Source organism: Lissotriton vulgaris, chromosome 7 (assembly GCF_964263255.1).
Source record: "Lissotriton vulgaris chromosome 7, aLisVul1.2, whole genome shotgun sequence".
NCBI classification, from domain to species: Eukaryota; Metazoa; Chordata; class Amphibia; order Caudata; family Salamandridae; genus Lissotriton; species Lissotriton vulgaris.
The window spans coordinates 226,361,958-226,376,492 of record NC_141695.1 but is presented as its reverse complement, the minus strand read 5'-3'; the positions used below and the strand labels follow the sequence as shown (position 1 = coordinate 226,376,492).

Here is a 14,535-nt window from a genome sequence, read left to right as displayed (position 1 = left end):
AGTGGTTTGGAGTGTAATAAAAGATCAGCCAGGGTGGTAAGGGGCTACATTGGAGCTGTCGCAAATGAAACTGCATTAATGGTTCTGTTTGGGCTCGGCTGAGGTGCACTGGAAGAACTGTAGCAGTTTTCCATGTAAAGGAACAGTGTTAGGAGTTTTAGTGTGGCTGGGATGGAGTGCTTTGGCAGAGCTGCAGTAGTTTTCCAAGTATGGAACAGTATTAATGTAACAGTATTAGGGGTTTCGGTGTGGCTGGGATGGGGTGCTTTGGCAGAGCTGCAGTAGTTTTCCGAGTAATGGAACAGTATTAACGGAACAGTATTAGGGGTTTCAGTGTGGCTGGGATGGGGTGCTTTGGCAGAGCTGCAGTAGTTTTCCAAGTAATGGAACAGTATTCGGTGTTTCGGTGTGGCTGAGATGGGGTGCTTTTGCAGAGCTGCAGTAGTTTTCCAAGTAACGGAACAGTATGAAGGGTTTCAGTGTGGCTGGGATGGGGTGCTTGGATGAGCTGCAGTAGTTTTCCAAGTAACGGAACGGTATTAGGGGTTTCAGTGTGGCTGGAATGGGATGCTTTAGATGAGATGGCGAATTGGTAACAACTCTCTACCGGAAAAAATCGGATAGAAATAAGGCACTCGACTTCTCAAGTAACCATCCGCGAAGCCTAAAACAAAATCTACCGGTTGGCCAATTCCTCCGAATAAGGAGGAACTGTACATTTAAAGAAGAATATACAGAGCACGCCAACGTACTGAGAGAGAGACTCCTTCAGAGAGGTTATCCTTCGAAACTCTTAAAACAAGCCCAAAAAAGAGCGTGGTGGACACCACGGGAAGAACTACTCAAAAGAAGAGAACGTGAAAGACAGTCTAGAATTGTTTGTGTCTCCACCTACTGTCCGTCATCTAACTGGCTGAAAAAGATCATCCACCAGAATTGGCATTTAATAAAAGAACTACACCCTCAACTTAACAACAAACCGCTCTTCGCTTTCAAAAAAGATAAGAGCATTGCCAATCAGATAGTACGAGCAATGGTACCAAAAGCACCAAGCCGCACAATGAGAGAATATGTTGACTTGCCACCTATAAAAGGCCACCACAAATGTGGGACATGTGTCAATTGCCCTTTAACAACGGAAGGATCATTATTCGAACACGACGGAATCTTTTGGAAACACGACAGTTTCACCAACTGTAAAACCCGAAATGTTGTGTACGGCATTGTATGCCCTTGCGGCAAATTATACATCGGCAAAACAAACCAAGAGATAAGACAAAGGATCTAACAACATAAATCAAGAATCAAAATGAAAGTTCTTACAGCGCCATTAGTCCAACACTGGCTAGAAAATGGACATATCGACACCGACCTGAAATGGACAGTCATTTCTAAAGTTGACCCTGACAAAAGAGGTGGCGACCTGGAAGCAAAGCTAAGACAAAGGGAGGCAATGCTTATACTCAAATTCAACACTACAACTAAAGGACTTAATGAAATGTCAGAACTGTATCATCTATAGGCAATGCCGTAATATATCTACATTGGACCATCGGTGTTTTTTTCAACAAATAAATTAGGAGCCTCATTCGCTTCTTCTCTTTTTTTAAGAAAAACTTTACTGCCACTAAGTGCGCCATGTTTAAACTACATTTCCCAGCACCCCTAGGGGCCCTGAGGATCACGGTTATAAGCGCCCAACTCATGACGTATCAACACGGCGCCGGAATTCATTGCCAAACGAGGTTCACGGAAAAAGACTACCGACGGTAAGAGCTCATCGAAAACTCGAAACTTACTTGTGATGACGGTGCGACTCTAATTGCTGAAAGCTTTGATCTTACAAGTTCTAAGATTGATATTCGCAGTCGGCTAACAAAAGGGATAGACAGTACTTTGTTTTACAAACCCACTTATGAGTTCTGAACAAGAAACCCGCCGCTGAATTCTGTTTCTTGGTTTCTTTAACAGACGGAATCAATAACGGAAGCTTTTATCTCCATTTATTGAGACTGAATCATACACGTCAAATTTTACAGAGGATTAACCAACACATCTCAGTAAGTGGCCCAGCAATTGGCGTTTTTCTTTGAGGCTCCGCAATTCTATCGAACAGACATCTGATGGATTGTTCCTTTTTACCCCACAGCTTTCATTAAAGAACCCGACAAGAAAACCCGACAGGTACTACATGCGTGAATGGTGTGTCGAATGTTAAGTTGAGTGTCTCTCTTGTGTGCTGATATCTGACTGTGTTTTTTTCTTATGTCAACTTTATGTTTTTCAGATTTTATCTGTCTTTGGTCCTGACGAGAATCCCAAGGAGTAATGGGATTCGAAACGCCTCGACCCCTCTAGATTGAATAATTGTTAATTTCTCCTCACGATGACCATGTGTCATCAGAGTGATTGAGATATAACTAAATGGTTGCATATAGTGCATTTGATTCGAGAAATCTAAGTTTGTTCACTTTTTCACGTTTTCATATTGAATGTATTATTTGTGTTTTCTTATCAAGAACTGAGCTTTTTTTGCTTATCCCAGTTGTATATATTAGATAGGTATCTCATCCCCTTGTAAATAGGTTCTCTCGCACTTTCACACTTCCCCACCTGTTGTATGTGCAGTGTCTTTATGTGGAATGATTGTAGTACGAATGCCAGTGTTGCGAGTTAGAGTAAGTAGAATTTGACATTTATGTTGTCTGTTGTTTTTCCCTGCGTTGCCCACACATCTTCCCTTTTACACTGAATTGTACATATTGACAACCCCCTTTTGTGTATAGGCTTTTTTGACTTACTTCCTCATTGTTGCCTTTAGTTGATACATATATAAAAAATTTAAAAAGCATCTTAAAATAATTTTGTAAGTAGAAATTAAACTTCTACATAAAAACATTTGTTGTGGACTGAATGAGTGGTCATTCTAAGTTGAGAAGTGTCAACTCAGCTTATTGAGTCTCTGATCAAATAGTTCGAGCAGTACTGGCATCTGTTTTGTTACATATAGTTGTAGGCGTAGCCTTACTGCGCTCAAGCCAAACCCTTCTTAGCTTCAAGGATTGGATGAGATGCAGCAGTTTTCCAAGTAACGGAGCAGTATTAAGGGTTTCATTGTGGCTGGGATGAGGTGCTTTGGTAGAGCTGCAGAAGTTTTCCAAGTAACGGAGTAGTATTAAGGGTTTCATTGTGGCTGGGATGAGGTGCTTTGGCAGAGCTGCAGCAGTTTTCCAAGTAACGGAACAGTACTAAGGGTTTCAGTGTGGCTGGGATGGGGTGTTTTGGCAGAGCTGCATACGTTTTCCAAGTAATGGGGCAGTATTAAGGGTTTCAGTGTGGGTGAGGTGCTTTGGCAGAGCTGCAGCAGTTTCCCAAGTAACAGAACAGTATTAAGGGTTTCAATGTGGGTGAGGTGCTTTGGCAGAGCTGCAGTAGTTTCCCAAGTAACGGAAAAGTATAAAGGGGTTCAGTGTGGCTGGGATGGGGTGCTTTGGCAGAGCTGCAGCAGTTTTCCAAGTGATGGAACAGTATTAAGGGTTTCGGGTTTCAGTGTGGCTGGGATGAGGTGCTTTGGCAGAGCTGCAGCAGTTTTATAAGTAACGGAACAGTATTAAGGGTTATGGTGTGGCTGGGAGGGGCGTGCATTGGTAGAGCTGCAGTAGCTTTCCAAGTAGGAGCTGACAGGTCTCTATGTCGCTGTGCCGTCAGCACGAATATTGCCGTTTTAGCAGCGGAATGCTGAGCACTGCACGGAGGGGCTAATTACGGAATAGAAGATCAGTAATAGGAAATTGGGTGACAGCTTCAGTCCTCCTGTCGTAGTGGTGCGCTACGAAGTAGGCTTCAGGGCGCCAGCGACCCTACGTAATAATAGTAGCATCCGTTGAGGGGTTGACACTGACAGGGACCGATTTGAACAGTTGCGGGCGGTGCCACGGAGACACACGCGTCTGATAGGTGTGGCACGGTACTCTGGAAGGGATGGGCCAGGAGTGGCGGGATTTGGGCTGGGAGAGGGAGAATGAGAGCCGAACCAGCTAAGCGCGCGCAGAGAAACTGCGAAAGTTAAGCGTGTTACTCTTGGCGCACAAATCTCGGTTTAGGCATGCTGTAATTTACCAATCTCAGGTATGAAAACAGTTAATAACCTATTGTGGAGCAACAGAGAACAGATATATAGAAGTCACGGAACCTTAGCCTGTGATTTGGCTCCCCTCTGACACCTGAATGATCCTGGGCAAGCCATCTGACCCTGATGGTAATTTTGACGCAACCATAAACGTATCTGTCATGGATTCAAATAACCCTTCCTATCTTCTCTACTGTGTTTGTTGTGCCCAGGACTAATAAACAAATAAATATGTACCAGGCACATCCCACCCGTGCCTGTATCGGTTGAGGTAGGGGGATAGGCGATATATTCCTATTTGCGTGACTTGTTGTGAAAATGTGACTGTTTACCATTAAGGTCCTAGCGCTGATATAATATCGCAAACTACTGCGTTGATAGCGCTATATCATTTTTCCCATGTGCAAACTACATTTCCCAGCACCCCTAGGGGCCCTGAGGATCACGGTTATAAGCGCCCAACTCATGACGTATCAACACGGCGCCGGAATTCATTGCCAAACGAGGTTCACGGAAAAAGACTACCGACGGTAAGAGCTCATCGAAAACTCGAAACTTACTTGTGATGACGGTGCGACTCTAATTGCTGAAAGCTTTGATCTTACAAGTTCTAAGATTGATATTCGCAGTCGGCTAACAAAAGGGATAGACAGTACTTTGTTTTACAAACCCACTTATGAGTTCTGAACAAGAAACCCGCCGCTGAATTCTGTTTCTTGGTTTCTTTAACAGACGGAATCAATAACGGAAGCTTTTATCTCCATTTATTGAGACTGAATCATACACGTCAAATTTTACAGAGGATTAACCAACACATCTCAGTAAGTGGCCCAGCAATTGGCGTTTTTCTTTGAGGCTCCGCAATTCTATCGAACAGACATCTGATGGATTGTTCCTTTTTACCCCACAGCTTTCATTAAAGAACCCGACAAGAAAACCCGACAGGTACTACATGCGTGAATGGTGTGTCGAATGTTAAGTTGAGTGTCTCTCTTGTGTGCTGATATCTGACTGTGTTTTTTTCTTATGTCAACTTTATGTTTTTCAGATTTTATCTGTCTTTGGTCCTGACGAGAATCCCAAGGAGTAATGGGATTCGAAACGCCTCGACCCCTCTAGATTGAATAATTGTTAATTTCTCCTCACGATGACCATGTGTCATCAGAGTGATTGAGATATAACTAAATGGTTGCATATAGTGCATTTGATTCGAGAAATCTAAGTTTGTTCACTTTTTCACGTTTTCATATTGAATGTATTATTTGTGTTTTCTTATCAAGAACTGAGCTTTTTTTGCTTATCCCAGTTGTATATATTAGATAGGTATCTCATCCCCTTGTAAATAGGTTCTCTCGCACTTTCACACTTCCCCACCTGTTGTATGTGCAGTGTCTTTATGTGGAATGATTGTAGTACGAATGCCAGTGTTGCGAGTTAGAGTAAGTAGAATTTGACATTTATGTTGTCTGTTGTTTTTCCCTGCGTTGCCCACACATCTTCCCTTTTACACTGAATTGTACATATTGACAACCCCCTTTTGTGTATAGGCTTTTTTGACTTACTTCCTCATTGTTGCCTTTAGTTGATACATATATAAAAAATTTAAAAAGCATCTTAAAATAATTTTGTAAGTAGAAATTAAACTTCTACATAAAAACATTTGTTGTGGACTGAATGAGTGGTCATTCTAAGTTGAGAAGTGTCAACTCAGCTTATTGAGTCTCTGATCAAATAGTTCGAGCAGTACTGGCATCTGTTTTGTTACATATAGTTGTAGGCGTAGCCTTACTGCGCTCAAGCCAAACCCTTCTTAGCTTCAAGGATTGGATGAGATGCAGCAGTTTTCCAAGTAACGGAGCAGTATTAAGGGTTTCATTGTGGCTGGGATGAGGTGCTTTGGTAGAGCTGCAGAAGTTTTCCAAGTAACGGAGTAGTATTAAGGGTTTCATTGTGGCTGGGATGAGGTGCTTTGGCAGAGCTGCAGCAGTTTTCCAAGTAACGGAACAGTACTAAGGGTTTCAGTGTGGCTGGGATGGGGTGTTTTGGCAGAGCTGCATACGTTTTCCAAGTAATGGGGCAGTATTAAGGGTTTCAGTGTGGGTGAGGTGCTTTGGCAGAGCTGCAGCAGTTTCCCAAGTAACAGAACAGTATTAAGGGTTTCAATGTGGGTGAGGTGCTTTGGCAGAGCTGCAGTAGTTTCCCAAGTAACGGAAAAGTATAAAGGGGTTCAGTGTGGCTGGGATGGGGTGCTTTGGCAGAGCTGCAGCAGTTTTCCAAGTGATGGAACAGTATTAAGGGTTTCGGGTTTCAGTGTGGCTGGGATGAGGTGCTTTGGCAGAGCTGCAGCAGTTTTATAAGTAACGGAACAGTATTAAGGGTTATGGTGTGGCTGGGAGGGGCGTGCATTGGTAGAGCTGCAGTAGCTTTCCAAGTAGGAGCTGACAGGTCTCTATGTCGCTGTGCCGTCAGCACGAATATTGCCGTTTTAGCAGCGGAATGCTGAGCACTGCACGGAGGGGCTAATTACGGAATAGAAGATCAGTAATAGGAAATTGGGTGACAGCTTCAGTCCTCCTGTCGTAGTGGTGCGCTACGAAGTAGGCTTCAGGGCGCCAGCGACCCTACGTAATAATAGTAGCATCCGTTGAGGGGTTGACACTGACAGGGACCGATTTGAACAGTTGCGGGCGGTGCCACGGAGACACACGCGTCTGATAGGTGTGGCACGGTACTCTGGAAGGGATGGGCCAGGAGTGGCGGGATTTGGGCTGGGAGAGGGAGAATGAGAGCCGAACCAGCTAAGCGCGCGCAGAGAAACTGCGAAAGTTAAGCGTGTTACTCTTGGCGCACAAATCTCGGTTTAGGCATGCTGTAATTTACCAATCTCAGGTATGAAAACAGTTAATAACCTATTGTGGAGCAACAGAGAACAGATATATAGAAGTCACGGAACCTTAGCCTGTGATTTGGCTCCCCTCTGACACCTGAATGATCCTGGGCAAGCCATCTGACCCTGATGGTAATTTTGACGCAACCATAAACGTATCTGTCATGGATTCAAATAACCCTTCCTATCTTCTCTACTGTGTTTGTTGTGCCCAGGACTAATAAACAAATAAATATGTACCAGGCACATCCCACCCGTGCCTGTATCGGTTGAGGTAGGGGGATAGGCGATATATTCCTATTTGCGTGACTTGTTGTGAAAATGTGACTGTTTACCATTAAGGTCCTAGCGCTGATATAATATCGCAAACTACTGCGTTGATAGCGCTATATCATTTTTCCCATGTGCAGCATTTAATTAAGCTTTCGGCGCAGCGTACAATAAAAAAAAATTTAAAAAAAGAATTCAATCAATTGATTGATTGATCTGAGCGGAATGTAAACTTCAAGATCTTTGCAAGACATCAAGGACCAAGCGTGAAAGCTGAATATAGGCACAAGTGCCTTCACTTACCTGCAAGGCTTCCGGAGCTTAGGCAACGATCACATAAGCCTTTTATAGAGCAGACGCCGACGCCCACCTGTGAAGCACGTGCAGCACCGCAAATCAACGCCCCACGCCCTCCCTAGTAAGGTGCTGCAGTGCAAGGGCTCGGCGTACGCCACATGTTTCATGCCGACGTGGAGCGTGCCAGTGCCACGCCATCTCCTGGCAAGGGCTGCAGTGGTCCCTTAGGAGTCGGAGACGAGGACTCTAGAAGGCAAGGATGGAGGTAGGAGGCAGGGAAAAGATGCCTCTGTTGACATATGCAGGCAACGTTTAATGTTTTAAAAACAATACTTGCTGGTGGCCAAAACATTTTTCAGAGAAGCCATCAGCAGTCACTGAGAAATGATTCCATTGCTTAATACATCGGCTAGGTAGGCTAATCGTGGCTCCAACTCATGCCTCTTTTTTCCACCACCACACATACTTTGTCCCGTTATTTCGAACTGGTTTTGTGACTTTTTCTTCATCATCCTTTCCTCCTTCTTTGTCTTTCTCTTTCTTGCTCTGGGTGAAAGTACCATGAGGAAGAGTAAGTGCTGCCCCCCCCAAAATGAGTGCCAATGGGCCCCTTCTGAAAACACTGGCTCAAATTAAGCACTGAATGCAGGGTGGAGGTCAAGCAGGGTCCTGTGAATTCAGATCACAGGCAGCAGTGCAGAAAGTGCTTGAGTGCAGCAGGAAAGGCACTCAGGAAATTGTTTTCCCATGGAACGATCCATTCACGGAAGGGAAGGAGCTGGAGTCCAAGGCACATATAGATCACTGAACACAATTACTATTTTTATTGAAACTGCACAGCAGCAAATGAGTGAAGCTGAGGGACTATTAGGGTGTTTTTTATAGTCATGCCACTCACCTGGCTCTTGTCCGCAGAGACAATGCTGAACCGCCTATCTCTCCTAGGCTAACGTTTGATCAGAGAATTGCCACCCCAGATGGCAAGGGGTTTTAGGACCAAATAAGACACAGAGACTTGCATGCTTTCAAGATCAGCCACCATCTAATTGGAGGCATACACACATCTCTTCTAAGTCCTGAAGAGTGTTGTGATATGTGTTTAATGTAGTGTGCGGTGAGCTGTACTGCAAATGAAAGTAGAGAGGTTATTCAACAAATGAGTAGTCTTGAAACATTCCCTCCCATCTTTGACATGTGAACTGAAAAGCACTTTTCCAGAAATAATAAGGTGACAGTCGCACTCCTCATGTAATCCTAAATATTTCTTCTGAGTCGTTTATTGGGTGCCCCTGGGTATCACCTTCTGGTCATGAGGTGTATAGGTAAACGTATAAGGTCGAAGAGTTTTCCTGAAAAGGCCAAAATATCCCAACATGTCAAACCTTTGTATTTACTTTATAAATTGAATCATTCATCCATAGATGATGTTCTTCATTTCTTGTTTAATCCTCACATTTTGTTCCAAAAATGCGTAATTTTCAAAGACACACAACATCATAGGTTAATCTTTCATCATCGTTATGTATGAAAACCCAATGCATTTCAGGCTGGGCCCTGCATCAGGGGATCATTCCTGAAAAATAATGGGGTTTATTAGCAAAAATAGGTGATTTTTATCGCTAACGCTATTCAGCGTGAATATTTTTATCACCGCCCATCGCCAGAATCTATCGCGGCATTAGCGGCATATTAGCAACATGTCGCTAACCGGCGATAGTAAACTTCCCGTGTTGAAAAGGGCAGCGATAGATATGGCATGACGGCGATAAAGAAATGCATGCTAACGTGAAAAAAATGATGATGGACCAATCAGTGATAAAATCTGCTCGCCAATAGGCCCCAGGCTTGCATTCAGCGCGTTCAGCGTGTTCAGCGCGAAAAAGGCACAACCAGACGCCCGCTAAGCAGGAAAAAAAAATAATCATGGAAAATACAGGAGGAGACATGAAACAACCTCTGACTAGTACAGAGGCCATGAACAACCCTTACAACACCCAGGAGGGCCAGGCAGAGACACATGTGAAGGCCAAGAGGAAGAGGAACCCCAAGTTCAGTATAATGGAGAACCAGGTCCTGGTTGAAGAGGTGACGTGAGTTCCACAGTCACAGTGGCAAGGAAAAAGGACATATGGCTGGACATCATGTCCAAAGTGAATGCAGTGGTAGAGAGGAGAAGGATAGTGGATGAGTGCAAGAAGCATTGGCACGATACAAAGAGTAAGACCAAGAAGAAACTGGGAGCCAACTTTAAGGCAGCGAGGCAGACTGGAGGTGGCGTACCAGCTCCACAGCAGGAACTGGGTGTGCTGGAGGAGCAGGTGTCACACGTCATCAGTGAGGAGACTTTCGTCGGATTCGCAGGCCAAGATGTGCTGTACAGTGCTGAATGTGAGCACACACAATAACACCAGGGCGAGCATCAACCAGGGACAGGGAGAAGGGGGTGGATGGGCACAGTGGCACCCATGTACCATGAAAGTAATTGAAGTGCATACCCACATGTACTGTGGAACAGGTCCTGGATACCCCTGCGCATGCTGGCATAGGGACGTATCACCATTCACAAGCAGCACATCACACAACATACAGGGCCATAGTTACAGGAATGACGCCAACATAATTGGTGTAGTAGCGGCAGGGACCTGCTGCCAAAGCAGTGATAAGGGGTAGCAGAATATGATCAATTTAATTTAAATAGTAGGCCAGGTGCACACCAGGAGCTTATTTGCCATTTGAATTAAATAGGGCATACCATTGAGCACCACAACAGTTCCCTCCTGAAAAAGCAACTTCAATGTTGGCAACATAATTGATAATATGGCCCATAGTGCTGGGCAGAAAGACCATAAAATGTGCACAGAAAAAGCTAAGCAAACATAGTCCAATTACAATGTCAGAGCACCCAATATGTGCCTCTGCAAACCACACAGTGGCACAACAACTTGACATGTGGCAAAGTTGTCAACTGGCCCCCTTGCCACATCACCATGCACATACAAATTTACTGCATAAGTACACTTGTCACTCGGATGCCATATTGTGGATGTACGGGGAATGTCTATGCTCCTGTGCATGATCAGGCATGCCTACACCAACGTCAGCACACCTGCAGCATTGCCTACATGTGTATGAGTAGTGTCCAAGCTCGTGCATGCCTGCCAGCCTGACACATACGCACATGCACACACCTGCAGACTACTCAAGCACATGTGCCTAATGCCACTTGTGTGCTGATGTCGGAGGCAGCATGCCTAATTGTGCACATGATCATCAACATACACAGTGCATCCACAGTGTGGTGTCAGAGTTGCATTTGTCTGTGTGCACCCAAATAGAATGTGTGTGGTGATGTGCAAAGTCATAAATTAAGACAACACCTGCATTCCCATGAATTGCCTTGCCTCTTCACAAGAACTGGGGCCAGATTACCAAGAATGGTGATATAATCATCACTTCCTTGCAGTAGGAAAATGCTGGTAAAGTGGTGGCAAGAGGAGTGATGAAATCCCATATAGAATTGCATCCAAAGTCAAGTGTCTGGTGTGACCGTAGGCTTATTTGGTAATTCCATTGGCCACTTGATCTAACCGCTCATTGTCGCCTCTGCATCTGTACTCTGCTGGGAGAGCAGTATTAAGTACATCACTAGTCACAGCAAAATGGCCCACAGTGCAAACATCTGCCACATAGAATACAGCATCCAACATCACTCATGATCTCAGTTGATCATCACACCCTCATGTGCCATTCATCATAACAACATGGCAAGTCAACTGTGTCAGTCAACTAAAATGCTTTTAGGTACCCATCACACACATGTCAGACTGTGAATATCAGAACCAGTACAGAATGTACCATCCATGGCAGCAGCTGTGTGGCACATACACAAAGACACATCACCCACACATTATCATCACATGTCAGGGTGGCATTGACCAGGCCTGAGCAGCAGAAAAAGACATCATGAAATGCACACACATCAACCAATCAATCAATTAATCAATCATAGTATTTGTAAAGCACACCCGCGTCCCGTGAGGGTTTCAAGGTGCTGGGGTGTGGGGGATGCTGCTACAGCTCAAAGAGCCAGGTCCTGAGGAGTCTTCTGAAGGACAGCAGGATTTGGATATGCCGTAAGTGGATGGGGAGGGTGTTCCAGGTCTAGGTGGTGAGGTGGGAGAATGATCTGCCTAAGGAGGTTGCTCTTTGGATGCGGGGGACTGTGGCCAGGGAGAGGTCAGTGTAGCGGAGCTGGCGGGTGGGGTGTAGAAGCTGAGTCGGCTATTGAGGTGGAGTGTGATGTGGCTGTGGGGGGGGGATGTCGAGGATCAGGTGTGCAGAGACGCTCTGAATGCGTTGTAGTTGTTTCAGGAGTTTGGCCGAGGCTCCTGCGTAAAGGGCATTTCCTTAGTCCAGTCTGCTTCTGACGAGGGCATGGGTGACTGTCTCTCTTGTTTTGGGGGGATCCACCTGTAGATCATGCAGAGCATGTGTAGGGTGTTGAAGCAGGAGGAAGAGACAGTGTTGACCTGCTTGGTCATGGAGAGGGTGGATCCGAGGATGACCCCTAGGTTGTGTGTGTGGTAGGTGGGTGTTGGAGCTGTTCCCAGTGCGGTCGGCCAGCAGGAGTCATTCTAAGCCAAGGGGGTGGATACAAGGATGAGAACTTCGGTCTTGTATGAGTTCAGTTTCAGTCGGCTGCTCCTCATCCATACTGTGATGGCCTTCACTCATTTGTGGGGGTTGGTTTTGGTGGTGTGCCGGTCCTTGGTGAAGGAAATCAGCTTTGTGTTGTCAGTGTCGGAGATGATGTTGAGGTTGTGTAGTTGTGCGACGTGGGCGAGCAGTGCAATGTAGATGCTGAACAGCGTTGGGCTGAGGGATGAGCCCTGGGGTACGCTGCAGATGATCTCGGTTGCTTTGAATAGGAAGGGGGAGAAGCGGATGCTCTGTGTGCTGCCAGTGGGGAAGTAGGTGGTCCAGTCCAGGGTCTTCTCTTGGATGACGGTGTCGTGGAGGTGTGCCCGTAGTGTGTGGTGGCAGACTGTGTCAGAGGCGGCTGCCAGGTCCAGGAGGATGAGGACCGCGGTTTCTCCGTTGTCTAGCATAGTCCTGATGTCGTCGTTGGCGGCGATGAGGGCAGTTTTGGTGACGTGGTTGCTGCGAAAACCGGACTGTGATGGGTCCAGGATGATGGTTTTCCTTGAGGTAGCGGGTCAGTTGTATGTTCATGGCTTCTCGACGACCTTTTCTGGGAGCAGGGAGATGGGCTGGAAGTTCTTGAGGTCCTTGAGGTCTGCCTTGGGTTAATCTCAGCATGCTTCAAGCTCTCCGGGAAGGTTGCTGTCTGAAAGGCAATGTTGATGACTTTCCGGAGATGGGGTGCAATGGTGGTGCTGGCTTTGTTGAAGATGTGGTGTGGGCAGGGGTCTGACGGAGATCTGGAGTGGATGGTGTTCATGACCTTGATGATGGGGAGGTGGGAGGTGGGACCGGGCGAATGGGAGAGCGGAGGGGCAGGGCTGCAGGGGGCGCAGAGTTTGGAACGTGCAGGCAGCAAAGAAGGTGCAACAATTGAGATGGCTGAGAGGGGGAGCAGAGACCAACAGTAAATTTACAAGCTCAGCAGAACTCACAGAGAGGCACAAAGAGCAACGGTGAACTATACAAAAGCACAGTATACAATGAAATGAAACAAAACCAGAATCAGGAGCAGGGGGGGCATGGAACCCCTGACAGCAGCAGTGGCAGCAGGCTGGGGCACGGGCACACAGGCAGAGCTGTGCGCGGTGGGGAGCGCACAAGCAAGGGTCAGAAACATATAACACTTACACACCACATGTTGGGTCAACCTTAAGGTTAGAGTGTGTTCACACCATGGGCCATATCAACAAGCCCCCATTACATTGACAATGTCACTCATTTTGGAATCAGCGGTGGTTATAGCTTATCACAACATGAGCAAGGCAGCGTCAAGTCACCCAAGATTGTATCACCCCATGTAAAGTGTATTCACGCTGATTAGCAAATGTGGCCACTTCCATGCTAAACCTTCTGTGAAAGGGGGCATGCAGTTGTAGTGGTGGGTCTCGCACAACTACAGCAACAGAAGCTGATGCTGCCATTCTACATCAAGAGCGGATATAATATGTGGCAGTGCATATGTGAACACCACAGAATACCTGGGCCTAAGGTACAAAAACATTTAGAAATGCATGACATATAAAACACATTAGCTAGTTACAGGTGTGCAACCACGTGCAGTCCACATTGGAAAAGTCAAAAACCATGTTATTCACATGCGCTGGTAGGTGTCCTTACATGTACATGACCAAACAGAGAAACCATATGCCAGTTCCTGAGTCACATGTATGCTGCATGGATCAGCACACATAAAAGTTCAAAAATGCTGTCTTTGTTCACTCCATGTGCAAGAAGAAAATACTAATTCCACACAAACAAACCTCCCTGCTACGGAGCCAGCGCTGATGCAAAGCTGTACAACATTCAAATCATTGCATGGGGAAACAACAGCCTGCAACATACCCATTCGAACATGTATGAGCCTCGTACAATCTAAGTGGTGGTGGGAGGTGTGAGTACAATGGGCCACATCAGCAAGAAAGACAATGACATCCTTGCTGTTTTTGCTAAAGGGAAATCACGCTAAAGTATCAAAATTGTCCTTGAAAAATTGAACTCAAAATAACTATATAATCACCGGTTCATACAAGAACATGGCTTGCAAATGGAAGTCTCCAGGGCATAGTATCAAGCTCCTTATCGCCAACTCTGTAGCAGTTCTCTGACGCAAAATCAGCAATATGCTCAAAGCCATTCGTGATCATATGTCTCCTCCTTCCTTGAAAAAATGCCCATAGATGGCTTAAGTCTATCACTGCCACTTCCTTGGTAACATGCCCCTATCTGGATTGCCAGCCCCAAATGTTCT

The 14,535-nt window shown here is 45.7% G+C and overlaps 1 long non-coding RNA gene across 1 annotated transcript; it reads left to right on the top strand.

Annotated features, from left to right (window-relative positions):
- The first annotated feature begins 4,607 nt into the window (after positions 1 to 4,607).
- Positions 4,608 to 7,449, top strand: LOC147701264 (uncharacterized). Its single transcript, XR_015297443.1, has 4 exons — positions 4,608 to 4,659; positions 4,862 to 4,950; positions 5,040 to 5,074; positions 5,178 to 7,449. It is a non-coding gene; the product is annotated as an uncharacterized LOC147701264 (long non-coding RNA).
- The last annotated feature ends 7,086 nt before the right edge of the window (positions 7,450 to 14,535 follow it).